This window comes from Mustela nivalis, assembly GCF_964662115.1.
Source record: "Mustela nivalis genome assembly, chromosome: 5".
NCBI classification, from domain to species: Eukaryota; Metazoa; Chordata; class Mammalia; order Carnivora; family Mustelidae; genus Mustela; species Mustela nivalis.
Genome location: NC_139024.1, coordinates 133,683,742 through 133,700,129, shown reverse-complemented (window position 1 = coordinate 133,700,129; position 16,388 = coordinate 133,683,742). Strand labels below are relative to the sequence as shown.

Genomic DNA, 16,388 nt, shown 5'->3' with positions numbered 1-16,388 from the left:
CAAATAAATGAATAAAGTCTTTTAAAAAACAAAGACGTTATGAAGTAGGTAAGTGCTTCGCATAGTGCCATACATATAGAAAGTGTTAAAAAAAATATGAACTGATTTTAAGTGGTATAATGCTGTGGCCCAGAGAAGTTAAATCAAGTGCTCCTGGCCCCATAGCTAATGAGCATTAAGGCCAGAATTCAAATCTAGTCTTATATGATTCAGAAGTCCAATTTTCCATTTCACCAGGAATTTCCCCTTTGATAGTAGATCACACACCTATACTGTGGGTTATCAAGGGACTAGTATGGATCCACTCTAATTTTATTCCCAGCCTCCTTTGGACCCGGGGGGGGGGGTGGTTAGAGAACATTGATAGCTTTGTAACAGAACTAAATCAGCCCCAAGGGTCTGAATTTGTAATCTTGGATCAGTCCAGCCATTATCTATCTGGAGACAACCCTGAAGAAAATAAATATCTGGTAGCTTCTTTCTCAGCAACTCCTTCCCCTATAACCTCCACATATTTATTCATGAACACAGACACATACACATGCACATACACTTACACACATCTCCAGGTCCTGCCTTTCTCTTCTTCTAGCCCTCAAGGCCTATTGTCAATGACTCTTACTAATACTAGGATTGGTAAGTAGGAAGTTCCTATTTCCTGCAGGTAGACTTTGGACCAAATCAGAAGGCTTTGCTTCATCAGAAGCCAACGGAGCTTACATGAAGAGCAATCTTTTCTCTGGAGTTTCAGAGAAGGTATCACTTCTTTATGAGATAGTCCTTGACTCAGAGGATCTTGGTATACTTTATAGATTCTTGATTATCTAGTAATTAGCTTCTAGGTCTTCTTCCAAAAATTTTTATTTTGAGGATGCCTGGCTGGCTTAGTCAATAAAGCATGAGAATCTTGATCTTAAGGTTGTGTAGACTATAGAGATTACTTAGAAATAAAATCTTCAAAAGAGAAAACTTTATTTTTAAATAATTATAGCCTCACAGAAAGTTGAAAAAATCATACAGAGTCCTAATACTCTTCTATCTTCTCCCAATAGAAACATCTTGGATGACTATAGTATGATAACAAAGCCAGAAAATTGACATTATATGGTTAACTATACTAGAGATCTTAAACAGATGTCACCAGATTTTACCTGTACTCTTTTATGTATGTTCATCTGTGTGTGTGTATAATTTTATGCATTTTTATCTCATGTATAGATTCATCTAACCACTACCATAAGCACATTCTGAGCTGTTTTTCCCCCACAAAACAACTCTCTCACCCTACCTCTTTATAGTCATATTACCTATGTCCCTGTTTCCTAGAAATAAATAAATAAATCTATCTATCTATCTATCTATCTATCTATCTAGTATACATACCAAAGTATGGAGATGTAATATATATATACATATATATGTCATTCAAGCTGTAGTATGTATCATTTGTTCATTCCTTTTTATTAACAAATAGTGTCCCAGTGTACAGATGTACTTTAGTCTAGCCATTCATGGTTCCAAGGACATTTGGGTTGTTTCGAGGTTTCGTTATCACAAGTAAGTTTACTGTGAACATTTGTGTGCAAGTTTGTGTGTGAACATGTTTTTATTACTCTGGGATAGATGCTGATGAGGGCTCCTTATAGTAAGCATATGTTTTATTTTATAGGAAAGTGCAAAGCTATTTTCCAGAGAGGCTTCACCATTCTGTATTTCCCAGAGATGTCTGAGAGATCCACTATCTCCACCTCCTTGCCAGCATTTGGTATTTTCATTATTTTTTTAAATTTTAGCTATTTTAATTAAGGTATAGTATTATCTCAAATATCTCATTATGACTTTATTTTGCACTTCCCTAATGACTAATAATTTTGAACAGATTTTCATGTACTTATCATCTATATACATCTATATAACTTCTCTGGTGAAATGTCTGTTCAAGACTTTGTTATTTTTTAATCGAATTGTTTGTTTATTTACTGCTCCCCCCCCCCCAATTTTGTTGGGACACCTGGATGGTTCATCTGGTTGTGTGTCTGATTCTTGATTTCATTCAGGTCATTATCTCAGGATCATGAGATCAAGCCCCATGTTGGGCTCCAGACTGAGAGTATAGCATGCCTAAAATTCTGTCTCTCCCTGTGCCCATCTCCTCCAGCTCTCTCTTTCTCTTAGAAAGAAAGAAAGAAAGAAAGAAAGAAAGAAAGAAAGAAAGAAAAAGAAATTTTGTTTTACTGTGAAATGATTTCCACAAAAGTCTAGTTAACATCTGTTGCCATACATAGTTGCAAATTTATTCTTCTTGTGATGAGGACTTTAAATCTACTCTCAGCAACTTTCAAATGTGTAGTACAGTATTATTAATTATAGTTACATTCTGCACATTATATCCTGTGACATTTATTTTATAACTGGAAGTTTGTAACTTTTTTAAAAGATGTTAACAGTGGTATATTTTAGAATTATATCTTTATCACTATTATTATTCCCTGTTTTGAAGACTAAATATGCAACACACATCCTTGCAGGAATTCTCAGATCATTTAAGATGTTTAGTTAATCCTATTCCTACTTCATTTTTTTTTCTTTATTTGTCATTTTTTAAACTTATCTGACTATGGCTAACTTTAAAAATTTTTTTTTATTTATTTTTAAAATTTCTTTTCAGTGTTCCAGAATTCATTGTTTATGCACCACACCCAGTGCTCCATGCAATACGTGTCCTCCACAATACCCACCACCAGACTCACTCAACCTCCCATCCTCCCTCCGCTCCAAAACCCTCAGTTAGTTCCTCAGAGTCCCCAGTCTCTCATGGTTTATTCCTCCCTTCAATTTCCCCCAACTCCCTTCTCCTCTCCATCTCCCCATGTCCTCTGTGTTATTCCTTATGCTCCACAAATAAGCAAAACCATAGATAATTGACTCTCTCTGCTTGACTTATTTCACTCAGCGTAATCTCGTCCAGTCCCATGCATGTTGATACAAAAGTTGAGTATTCATCCTTTCTGATGGAGGCATAATACTCTATAGTTTGTAACTTTTGATTCCCTTCATCCATTTCACACACCTCCACCTGTCACCTCTGATAATCACCAATCTAGTCTTGGTATCTATGAGCTCATTTTCATCTTTAAAAAAAAATTCTACGTATAAGAGAGATCATACAATATTTGCCTTTCTCTGTTTCACTTATTTCATTGATCTCACTTCAGAAATTTGATTAAGCCAGTATCCATGATAATATTCCTTCCTCCTACTCACCCTTAATTAGGATTTAATTGCTCCTATCTCCTTGCTTTTGATCTGCTAGGCTCTTCTCTATCAAATGCTTTCCCCTCTATCCTAAGTTTATCCTGAGTTATCCATTCTGAATAATTAGCACAAATCCTGTCTCCTCCAAGAAACCTTCCTTAGTGGGTCAAACCCTTCATGGTTTCTCTTTTCTTGACTTTTGATTACCTTTTTATAGTCATTACTGTACAACATAATGAAGGAAAGTGCAAGTAATCTCTGCTTAGGGTGCTATCTGTTTTCACCGTAACTGGTGCTGTATTTGGACCCTAAGGATCCACTATTTGTAAGAATGCATGAATCTTTTATGTCCCACTAAGGGGAAAAAATGTTAACTTTAAAATATTGTATGCTACCAAATATAACACATGCTGATTTTAGAGATGCTAAAATGTGAGGGCAATATGAATCTTGGAATGGAAAAAGTAACACTTTATATAGACTGTATTTGTATTGATGGGTTCATTTTAAGGTATGTGTTCAAGGTCATCCCTATGGTAGAGTCAGGCTTTGCATGGCTACCATGTTCTGGGACCAATTAGAAACCTCTTTCTGCTAGTTAGTCTTGAAGGTTTTGTACACACTGGCTGTGTCCTTGGATACTTAGAGGATTCTTGACCTCAAAACACTAATCACAGTATTAACATATGATCCAACAATTCTACTTCTAAGAATTGAAAGCAGGGACTCTAACAGATATTTGTACATATTCGTAGCAGCATTACTTACAGTAGGAAAAAGAAAGAACCCAATGTCCACTGGTGATGAATAGAAAATGAAATGTATTTCCATACATTGGGACATTATTTGTCCTTTAAAAGAAAGAAAACTCTGACACATGCTACAACGTGGATGAACGTTGAGGACATTTTGCTAAATGAAATAAGCCTGTCACAAAAAGACAAGTATTATATGACTCCACTTATATAAGGTACCTAGCCAAACTCAAGGAGACAGAAAATAGAATGAGGAAGAAGGAATGTAGAATTTTTGCTTGATAGGTATAGGGTTTCAGTTTGGGAATAAGAGTAAGTTCTTTTTTTATTTTTAATAATTTTTTATTTTTTATAAACATATATTTTTATCCCCAGGGGTACAGGTCTGTGAATCGCCAGGTTTACACACTTCACAGCACTCACCAAAGCACATACCCTCCCCAATGTCCATAACCCTACCCCCATTCTCCTAACCCCCTCCCCCCCAGCAACCCTCAGTTTGTTTTGTGAGATTAAGAGACACTTATGGTTTGTCTCCCTCCCAATCCCATCTTGTTTCATTTATTCTTCTCCTACCCACTTAAGCCCCCATGTTGCATCACCACTTCCTCATATCAGGGAGATCATATGATAGTTGTCTTTCTCCGCTTGACTTATTTCGCTAAGCATGATATGCTCTAGTTCCATCCATGTTGTCGCAAATGGCAAGATTTTATTTCTTTTGATGGCTGCATAGTATTCCATTGTGTATATATACCACATCTTCTTTATCCACTCATCTGTTGATGGACATCTAGCTTCTTTCCATAGTTTGGCTATTGTGGACATTGCTGCTATAAACATTCGGGTGCACGTGCCCCTTCGGATCACTACGTTTGTATCTTTAGGGTAAATACCCTAAGTAGTGCAATTGCTGGGTCATAGGGCAGTTCTATTTTCAACATTTTGAGGAATTTCCATGCTGTTTTCCAGAGTGGTTGCACCAGCTTGCATTCCCACCAACAGTGTAGGAGGGGTCCCCTTTCTCCGCATCCTTGCCAGCATCTGTCATTTCCTGACTTGTTGATTTTAGCCATTCTGAATGGTGTGAGGTGATATCTCATTGTGGTTTTATTTGTATTTCCCTGATGCCAAGTGATATGGAGCACTTTTTCACGTGTTTGTTGGCCATCTGGATGTCTGCATTGCAGAAATGTCTGTTCATGTCCTCTGCCCATTTCTTGATTGGATTATTTGTTCTTTGAGTGTTGAGTTTGCTAAGTTCGTTATAGATTTTGGACACTAGTCCTTTATCTGATATGTTGTTTGCAAATATCTTCTCCCATTCTGTCAGTTGTCTTTTGGTTTTGTTAACTGTTTCCTTCGCTGTGCAAAAGCTTTTGATCTTGATAAAATCCCAATAGTTCCATTTTTGCCCTTGCTTCCCTTGCCTTTGGCGATGTTCCTAGGAAGATGTTGCTGCGGCTGTGGTCGAAGAGGTTGCTGCCTGTGTTCTCCTCAAGGATTTTGATGGATTCCTTTCGCACATTGAGGTCCTTCATCCTCACATTTCACACATTGAGGCTGTCTTTTTTCCATTGGACATTCTTTCCTGCTTTGTCGAAGATTGGTTGACCATAGAGTTGAGGGTCTATTTCTGGGCTCTCTATTCTGTTCCATTGATCTATGTGTCTGTTTTTGTGCCAGAACCATACTGTTTTGATGATGACAGCTTTGTAATAGAGCTTAAAGTCCGGAATTGTGATGCCACTAACTTTGGCTTTCTTTTTCAATATCCCTTTGGCTATTCGAGGTCTTTTCTGGTTCCATATAAATTTTAGAATTATTTGTTCCATTTCTTTGAAAAAGATGGATGGTACTTTGATAGGAATTGCATTAAATGTGTAGATTGCTTTAGGTAGCATAGACCTTTTCACAATATTTATTCTTCCAATCCAGGAGCATGGAGCATTTTTCCATTTCTTTGTGTCTTCCTCAATTTCTTTCATGAGTACTTTATAGTTTTCTGAGTATAGATTCTGTGCCTCTTTGGTTAGGTTTATTCCTAGGTATCTTATGGTTTGGGGTGCAATTGTAAATGGGATTGACTCCTTGATTTCTCTTTCTTCTCTCTTGTTGTTGGTGTAGACAACTGATTTCTGTGCATTGATTTTATATCCTGACACTTTACTGGATTCCTGTACAAGTTCTAGCAGTTTTGGAGTGGAGTCTTTTGGGTTTTCCACATATAGTATCATATCATCTGTGAAGAGTGATAGTTTGACTACTTCTTTGCCGATTTGGATGCCTTTAATTTCCTTTTGTTGTCTGATTGCTGAGGCTAGGATTTCTAGTATTATGTTGAATAGCAGTGGTGATAATTCCTGACCTTAGCGGAAAAGCTTTCAGTTTTTCTCCATTGAGAATGATATTTGCGGTGGGTTTTCATAGATGGCTTTGATGATATTGAGGTATGTACCCTCTATCCCTACACTTTGAAGGGTTTTGATCAGGAAGGGATGCTGTACTTTGTCAAATGCTTTTTCAGCATCTATGGAGACTATCATATGGTTCTTGTTCTTTCTTTTATTGATGTGTTGTATCACATTGACTGATTTGCGGATGTTGAACCAACCTTGCAGCCCTGGAATAAATCCCACTTGGTCGTGGTGAATAATCTTTTTAATGTACTGTTGAATCCTATTGGCTAGTATTTTGGTGAGAATTTTTGCATCTGTGTTCATCAAGGATATTGGTCTATAGCTCTCTTTTTTGATGGGATCCTTGTCTGGTTTTGGGATCAAGGTGATGCTGGCCTCATAAAATGAGTTTGGAAGTTTTCCTTCCATTTCTATTTTTTGGAACAGTTTCAGGAGACTAGGAATTAGTTCTTCTTTAGGTGTTTGGTAGAATTCCCCTGGGAAGCTGTCTGGCCCTGGGCTTTTGTTTGTTTGGAGATTTTTAATGACTGTTTCAATCTCCTTTCTGGTCATGGGTCTGTTCAGGCTTTCTATTTCTTCCTGGTTCAGTTGTGGTAGTTTATATGTTTCTAGGAATGCATCCATTTCTTCCAGATTGTCAAATTTGTTGGTGTAGAGTTGCTCATAGTATGTTCTTATAATTGTTTTTATTTCTTTGGTGTTAGTTGTGATCTCTCCTCTTTCATTCATGATTTTATTTATTTGGGTCCTTTCTCTTTTCTTTTTGATAAGTCGGGCCAGGGGTTTATCAATTTTATTAATTCTTTCAAAGAACCAGCTCCTACTTTCGTTGATTTGTTCTATTGTTTTTTTGGTTTCTATTTCATTGATTTCTGCTCTGATCTTTACGATTTCTCTTCTCCTGCTTGGCTTAGGGCTTCTTTCTTGTTCTTTCTCCAGGTCCTTTAGGTGTAGGGTTAGGTTGTGTACCTGAGACCTTTCTTGTTTCTTGAGAAAGGCTTGTACTGCTATATATTTTCCTCTCAGGACTGCCTTTGTTGTGTCCCACAGATTTTGAACCATTGTATTTTCATTATCATTTATTTCCATGATTTTTTTCAATTCTTCTTTAATTTCCTGGTTGACCCATTCATTCTTTAGAAGAATGTTGTTTAGTCTCCATGTATTTGGGTTCTTTCCAAACTTCCTCTTGTGGTTGAGTTCTAGTTTCAGAGCATTGTGGTCTGAAAATATGCAGGGAATGGTCCCCATCTTTTGATACCGGTTGAGTCCTGATTTAGGACCGAGGATGTGATCTATTCTGGAGAATGTTCCATGTGCACTAGAGAAGAATGTGTATTCTGTTGCTTTGGGATGAAATGTTCTGAATATATCTGTGATGTCCATCTGGTCCAGTGTGTCATTTAAGGCCTTTATTTCCTTGTTGATCTTTTGCTTGGATGATCTGTCCATTTCAGTGAGGGGAGTGTTAAAGTCCCCTACTATTATTGTATTAGTGTTGATGTGTTTCTTTGATTTTGTTATTAATTGGCTTAGATAGTTGGCTGCTCCCACGTTGGGGGCATAGATATTTAAAATTGTTAGATCTTCTTGTTGGACAGACACTTTGAGTATGATATAGTGTCCTTCCTCATCTCTTATTATAGTCTTTGGCTTAAAATCTAATTGATCTGATAGAAGGATTGCCACTCCTGCTTTCTTCTGATGTCCATTAGCATGGTAAATTCTTTGCCACCCCCTCACTTTAAATCTGGAGGTGACTTCGGGCTTAAAATGAGTTTCTTGTAGGCAACATATAGATGGGTTTTGTTTTTTTATCCATTCTGATACCCTGTGTCTTTTGATTGGGGCATTTAGCCCATTTACATTCAGGGTAACTATTGAGAGATATGATTTTAGTGCCATTGTACTGCCTGTAAGGTGACTTTTACTGTATATTGTCTCTGTTCCTTTCTGATCTACCACTTGTAGGCTCTCTCTTTGCTTAGAGGACCCCTTTCAATATTTCCTGTAGAGCTGATTTGGTGTTTGCAAATTCTTTCAGTTTTTGTTTGTCCTGGAAGCTTTTAATCTCTCCTACTATTTTCAATGATAGCCTAGCTGGATACAGTATTCTTGGCTGCATGTTTTTCTCGTTTAGTGCTCTGAATATATCATGCCAGCTCTTCCTGGCCTGCCAGGTCTCTGTGGATAAGTCTGCTGCCAATCTAATATTTTTACCATTGTATGTTACAGACTTCTTTTCCTGGGCTGCTCTCAGAATTTTCTCTTTGTCACTAAGGCTTGTAAATTTTACTATAAGGTGACAGCGTGTGGGCCTATTCTTATTGATTTTGAGAAGTGTTCTCTGAACCTCCTGAATTTTGATGCTTGCTCCCTTTGCAATTTTGGGGAAATTCTCCCCAATAATTCTCTCCAGTGTACCTTCTGCTCCCCTCTCTCTTCTTCTTCTGGAATCCCAATTATTCTAATGTTGTTTCGTCTTATGGTGTCACTTATCTCTTGAATTCTCCCCTCATGGTCCAGTAGCTGTTTGTCCCTCTTTTGCTCAGCTTCTTTATTCTCTGTCATTTGGCCTTCTATATCTCTAATTCTTTCTTCTGCCTCATTTATCCTAGCAGTGAGAGCCTCCATTTTTTATTGCACCTCATTAATAGCTTTTTTGATTTCAACTTGGTTAGATTTTATTTCTTTTATTTCTCCAGAAAGGGCTTTTATGTCTCCCGAGAGTGTTTCTCTAATATCGTCCATGCTTTTTTCGAGCCCGGCTAAAACCTTGAGAATTGTCATTCTGACCTCTAGATCTGACATATTACCAATGTCTGTATTGATTAGGTCGCTAGCCTTCGGTACTGACTCTTGTTCTTTTTTTTTGTGGTGAATTTTTCCGCCTTGTCATTTTGTCCAGATAATAGTATATGAAGGAGCAATTAAAATACTAAAAGGGTGGCAACAACCCTAGGAAAATATGCTTAACCAAATCAAAAGAGATCCCAAATCGTGAGGGGGGAGAAAGGGGATAAAAAGAGATTCAGAAAGATAGAAAGGAAAAGGAAAAAAAAAAGAATTAAAAAAAGAAAATGAATAAAGAAAATGAATAAAAGAAAATGAATAAAAAAGAAAATATATATACATTAGATAAACTAGTTAAAAAACGTTAAAAAAGAAAAGAGTAAAAGTTAAAAAAAATTTTAGCAGAAGAAGAGAAAAAAAATAAAAAAGAAAAAATATTAAATTAACTGCAAGACTAAAAAATCACAGGGAGAAAGCCATGAGTTCCATGCTTTGCTTTCACCTCCTCTGGAGTTCTGCTGCTCTCCTTGGTATTGAAACTGCACTCCTTGGTAGGTGAACTTGGTCTTGGCTGGATTTCTTGTTGATCTTCTGGGGGAGGAGCCTGTTGTAGTGATTCTTAAGTGTCTTTGCCCCAGGCGGAATTGCACCACCCTTACCAGGGGCCGGGCTGCATAATCCGCTTGGGTTTGCTTTCGAAGCTTTTGTTCCCTGAGTGCTTTCTGTAGAGTTCCAGAGGACGGGAATACAAATGGCGGCCTCCTGGTCTCCAGCCCGGAGGAGCCGAGAGCCCGGGCCCCACTCCTCAGTGCGCCCTCAGAGAACAGCACCCAGTTACTCACTCCCATCTGCCTGACCTCCGGCTGCGCTCCGAGCTCACCGAGCCTGCGACCGGTTCAAGGTATCCCCGAGCTGTGAGCTTACTGTTGGCTCTCTGTAGCCGGTTTTCCCGTTCAAATACCCACAAGCTCTGTGACACTCAGACACCCCCGATCCTTCTGTGACCCTGTGGGACCTGAGGCCATGCTGACCCCGCGTGGGCTTCGTCCCGGTTTAGCCTCTGGAGCGATGTCCCCAGCAGAACAGACCTTTAAAAGTCCCGATTTTGTGCTCCATTGCTCTGCAGCTTGCCGGGAGCCGGCCCCTCCCCCTGGGGTCTATCTTCTTGTCGCTTTGGATTCACTTCTTTGTCAGTCCTACCTTTCAGAAAGTGGTTGTTTTTCTGTTTCTAGAATTGCTGTTCTTCTCTTCCATCTGCCGATGGATTTGCAGGTGTTTGCAATCTTTAGATAAGCTATCTAGCTGATCTCCTGCTAGCTGATGTAGTTTCAGCCTGCTACTTCTCCGCCATCTTGACTCCCTCTCCGGGAATATGAGTAAGTTCTGGAGATAGATAATTGTGAATTACTTAATGCCACAGAAATGTACACTTAAAATAACTAAAAGGGTAAATTTTGTTTTGTATATGTATCACAATAATTTTTTTAAAAAGTTCCTTGACTGCTAAGATCATAGCCATTTTTTGAGGGGTTTCCCCAAAGTAAGCCATAGCAAACCTTCAATGAGTGGGTATTGGAAGATTATTCAGGAATAAATCCTCACCCTCAGCAAGCTTATAATCTTACTGTAGTGTTTTCTGGTACATACAGATATGTGTGGAACCTGCACATCCAAGATGAGATAATAGCAAATGTGTGATAGCGCAAAAGAGGATCTGCGCGAAGACTAAGTAGTTAACTCTAAGTAAGGGAAAGTCACTTTCCAAGGTGGAACAATTTAGCAGGGTTTCATGGAATAAATGTCTTAAACTGAGTCTTAAAGAATATGTTAGTAATTAGAGTAGAATGTGTCCGGCTTCAAGGTGGATGGACAAGCAGAAGAAAAGGCTTGGAGGCCCATAAGTTCAGAGGGGCGGTCAGGGACAAGAAGGCCACTGTGAGCAAGTGGTAAGAGATGGCACAGGATTGGAAGGGGCTGGTTGAGAAAGAATATAGAAAGCAAGGATGAACGTTTATTTGTTTATTTATAAATTGTGGTAAAATGCACACAATAAGGGGGTGCCTGGGTGGCTCAGTGGGTTAAGCCTCTGCTTTCGGCTCAGGTCATGATCTCAGGGTCCTGGGATTGAGCCCCACATCGGGGCTCTCTGCTCAGCAGGGAGTCTGCTTCTCCTGCTCTCTCTGTCTGCCTCTCTGCCTACTTGTGATCTCGCTCTCTGTCAAATAAATAAATAAAATCTTTAAAAAATACACATAACAAGATTTATCCTTTTAACTAATTTTAGTGTACAGTTTAATGCATTAAGTATGTTCATATTGTTGTGAAGCCATTATTACCAACCATGTCCAGGACTTTTTAAATCTTTCCATACTGAAACTCTGTACCTAATAAAAAAATATCCCCCCCCATTTCCCCTTATCCTATCAAGGGAGGTTGAGTTTTGAGCTAACAATTAAGCATGAGTCCTCTTTCTGGGTATTGGGAGACTTGGAGTAGGTATTTATTCCCCCTTGAGCTGGTTCAAATAAAGGGGCTTCATGGGGAGGAGGAGCAAAGAACTGTGGACATTCTCAATACAGTCTCAGAATGGAGCCATATGGGGGGCAGGGGATACCATATCTGGATTTATATTGGCCCTGGAAGCCTGAGCAAGCATTTACAGATTCCACCTTTAGTGCTCGCAGAATGATTTAGCTCCCCTTAGTTTGTCTGGTCAACTAACAATTACTCTATTCAGGTTTTTGAATGGTTCCTGGTCAAAGGCTGTGGGTGGCTGAGGCATAAAACACTTCCCAGAGCAGCCAGGCGGGAAGGAGTGGTAGCTCTGGAGGCAGACAGAGCAAGAATGTTGGGTAGGAGGCAAAAAAAATCCAAATGCTATTTAGAGAAGATTCTTTGGTCCAGCTGGGTTTTAAAAGGACCTAGAAGCCAGGGAAATTTTCATGGTTGTCATAGTAACCCATGTATGATATAGAGGCCCTATGTTAATGAGAAGGTGACAAAGAGAGCTGATCCCAGAGATGTGGCAGGAGTCGGAGAATAGAGAGGTACAGCCATGAAGGATGAAGAGGGGACCAAAGAAGGAGGGTGGAACAAAGACGAGGCCAACATTTGAACTTTGAGGATCTTACATGTCACTTGTGACTGTGTTCCTAAAGAGCTCTGGCCATAGACTTATTTCATTTCATCCTTATTTATAACTGTCTTCAATAAGGCAACACCATACAAAGGACCTCTGCTGGAGAATGGACCTAATTTGAACTCTGGTGCTCTTAATAGTAGCATGACTTTAGGAAGTCATCAAATTCTCTGAATCCTAATTTACCCATTTGTAAAATGGGACTAATAATAGGACCTGCCTCATAAAGTCATTCTAGAGATCAATAATAAGAAGTGTTTGGCGCCTGGGTAAGGTACTCAGGATGGAGCAGAGGTATCATCAGTTTATTAAATCAGTGTTTTCCAAACCTCTCAATCCTTCTTTGTCCTAGGCAGAGTTCTAATATGGCCCTGGAAAATTCTACCCCCTTCATGCACACACCCTCATAGTTTCTTCCTGTGCATGTAAATGGAACTGTGGATATGGTGGGATTTCATTCCTGTCATTGAATCACTAATCAATTGATTTTGAATTCATTAAAAGGTAAAATTATTCAGGGTGGGTCTGGGCCAATAAGAGCACCCTGTAAGGGAGGACTGGCCTTTCCTGAAGTCAGAGATTGAAAGCCAGAATCTTCTGCTGGCCTAAAAGAAGCAAAGTCCATGCTGTGGAGAAGGCAACATGGTAGGGAATGGTGGGAAGCTTCTAGAAGCTGAGTCTCAGACCTGCAGTTGCAAGGAATGCAATTCTACTTGTAAGCACTGAGCTTGGAAGAGGAGCTAAGCTCAGAATGAGGTTCTAACCCTGGCTGACACCTGAATGCAGTTTGGTGAGACCCTGGGCAGAAAACCCAGTCAGCCTGTGTCCAGATCCCAACCCATGGAAACTGTGAGATTATAAGTCTGTATTGTTTTAAGTTGATCAAGTTGTGGCAGTGTGTTACATAGCAAGAAATAACTAACACACCCCAATTCATCTTCTGCCTCCACCATTCTGCTGAGCCTGCACCTGTCAAGGTGTTCAGTGTTCTCCAATTTGTCCTCCAATTACAGGTCACTTCTCTTTCCTTTTCTGAATCCATCTTTGGGTGACAGTTTGCTTTCTAAAATTCTTTCCCCTTTCAACCTCTGTGTCCCACACTTCTTTAATTTTCTTTCTGCAATAATACCTTTTGTTTCTTCATCTTTCCCTGGCTCCTTCTCCTCCTTTCCTCAATCTCAGAATGTTGGAGTCCTGGGGCTTAGTTTTGGGTCGTCTTCACTATCTTTCTCTCCTTATATGATCCCATTCAGTCCCATGGCTTTCAAAATCACCTGTATGTCAGTGACTTGGAAAACAGTATCTAGAAACTTGATCTCCTCTGTGGACTCCAAACACATATCTGCACTTGATATTTCTTCTGGGTTGTAGCAAGTCCAAGAGAAAATTCTTTCTTTTTTTTTTTTTAAATGCTTAAAATTATTAACATTTATTGTAGTAATGCAACATGAATTTTTAACATAACCATAAGAATTTTTCATTAAAATGTTCAACAATTTCATACTGAAGCATGCCCAAAGTTACAAAAATCTGCTCTTTTTTTATTTTTTATTTTTATTTTTTTTGTTAGTAATTTAAAAAATCTGCTCTTTTAAAGTAACCTACAGTGAATTAATCCAAGTAATTGTGGCACTTTAGATAGGATATTTACTCCACTGCATATTTTAAGTAGCTAAGGGATAACTTGATCAATAGCAAGTTACTGGAAATAATTTAAAAAGCATGGCTTTCTTTAAGGAGTGAGTTGTTTGGGATGACCAGGGAACACTGAGGTCTCATGAACATTGTGCTATCCCAAAAAAAGCATCATCACTCATTCCAACCCAAGACCTCCACTGGCATGAGAAGGCGTTCCAAAGCAGAAGGAATCAATGTATGCCTTAATTTTCTCCAAGTCAATTCCATGAGGTAAGGCTCACTCTGTTAACAGATGAGGATCATGTGTTCTTTGAGTTCCTGATAGTATTTCTTTTTCTCTCATTAATATACTGTAAGAGTTGGACTGTTTTAAGATTTCTTGGGTCGGGCATGGTATAGAAAGGTCTTATAACCAATGGATATTTAACAAGAATATAAAAGTCTGTATCATGCTTTTCTTTCACCAAATGACACAACAGTTTTCCATTGGGTGTACTCAGATCTTCATCTCCCATTTTAATTACAGCTTCCTTAAGCATAGCCTACACTTCACAATACTCAAGTCTTAAAGTTGGCTCCAAAAGTTTGAATGGCTCACACAGAAATTGTTTATTCACTGAATTTTAGTTTTCAACCTTTCTGGGAGTCCTTTGAATGTTTGTATTAAGGTCTCAACAATTTCTTCCACAATGTCATGGTAATGGTAATTAAAAGCCATTTCAGTAGGGCTCCTGGGTGGCTCAGTGGGGTAAATCCTCTGCCTTTGGCTCAGGCCCTCATCCCAGAGTCCTGGGATCAAGCCCTGCATTGGGGGTCTCTGCTCTGCAGGGAGTCTGCTTCCCTTCCTCTCTCTCTGCCTGCCTGTCTGCCTACCTGTGATCTCTGTCTGTCAAATAAATAAATAACATCTTAAAAAAAAAAAGCCATTTCAATATCCATACCAACAAATTAAATGTCCATGGCTGTTTGAGTCTACAGCTCTGAATACTGGTCCAATACAGAAAACCTTCTCAAAATAAGCACAAATACACATTTGCTTGTACAGCTGTTGGGACTGGCCAACTATGCAATATTTTTAAAATATGGCACAGTAAATACCTTGACTTCTCCTTCACTGTCAACTGAGATAATTTTAGGAGTTTGGGTCTCCCTAAAACCTTTGTTAATTAAATTTCTCAGAAAAAAATGGCAGATGCCAGGGGTGCCTGGATGGCTCAGTGGGCCTCTGCCTTCGGCTCAGATCATGATCTCAGGGTCCTGGGATTGAGAGCCCATTGGGCTCTCTGCTCAGCAGGAAGTCTGCTTCCCCACTTCTCTCTGTCTGCCTCTCTGCCTATTTGTGACTCTCTCTTTGCGTCAAATAAATAAATAAAATAAATCTTTAAAAAAAGAAAATCTTAAAAAAAAATGGCAGATGCCAGACTGGAAAGGGAAGACTGCTTAACTAGTTGATAAGTCCTAAGATCAAGGACTCTATCCTGGTTAACTGTAGCTCTTCCTTCCTCTTCTCCTTCCACTTCAGGTCCAACAGCATCATTCAGCTGCAAAGGCAGGAGGGGTTCAGTCAAACTGATCACATAAATCTTTTGAACATGTAACTCTACGTCTTGCTATGTACAGCTTCCAATTTTCTGATTCACTTTTTCACTACACCTTCTACATCTATGATGCTCTCTTTGTTAATGTTGGCAGCAAATTTAACCATCTGCTTGCTTGCTTGGTCTCCCATTGCCATGAGGGCCTGGACATTAAACTGTTGCTGACATAGGACTATGAAACACTGCTTCCTTTAGCTCTACTTGTATGAACACTTGCACGCACCCAAACAAGTCCTTCAGCTTTGCATACTGTTAAAGTCACTAGATGAAACCAAAACTCAATCTGGTTTTTCTTGTGACTGTATTACTAACGGTTCTACATATCTTTCTTTAGCATAGTCTTCTACCACATCCATGATGTCCTGTGGCTTCTCCTGACTTTCGTGGTTTGTGCTGGCACTGGGGATTGGGACAGTAGTACCGGGAGGCGTCTCCCACTCCATCAAAGTCTTCTATAGGGCAGATCCCCAAGAGAGAATTCTTATTTCCATTCTATTTAGACTTGTGCCTCCTGCGGTGAATAACACCACATTTCACCCAATGGCTGAAGCCAGTATCAGAGTCTTTATTAGCTAGGATCAATCACCCCAGCCAGCATAGTAACTACTTTCTTTTCCTGTTCAATCAGAGACATAAGAAGCTTACCATGGCTGGGTGGCATTTTTAACTTCCAGTTCAAGGGGATCATTGTTGTGTTTCCTAGTGCAAGCATTTCTCTCTCTGCAATTTAGGTCTCTAGACCAGCAAGATATAAAGTTACAGGAATAGGAAACAAAAATTTTGCTGGTGG

The 16,388-nt window shown here is 39.2% G+C and overlaps 1 pseudogene across 1 annotated transcript; it reads right to left on the bottom strand.

The window, feature by feature from the left end:
* Positions 1–14,094: 14,094 nt before the first annotated feature.
* Positions 14,095–15,972, bottom strand: LOC309864257 (aspartate--tRNA ligase, cytoplasmic-like; annotated as a pseudogene). Its single transcript has 3 exons — positions 15,424–15,972; positions 14,942–15,205; positions 14,095–14,731 (listed from the first exon to the last, which is right to left on the bottom strand). The product of its transcript is annotated as an aspartate--tRNA ligase, cytoplasmic-like (transcript).
* Positions 15,973–16,388: the final 416 nt, after the last annotated feature.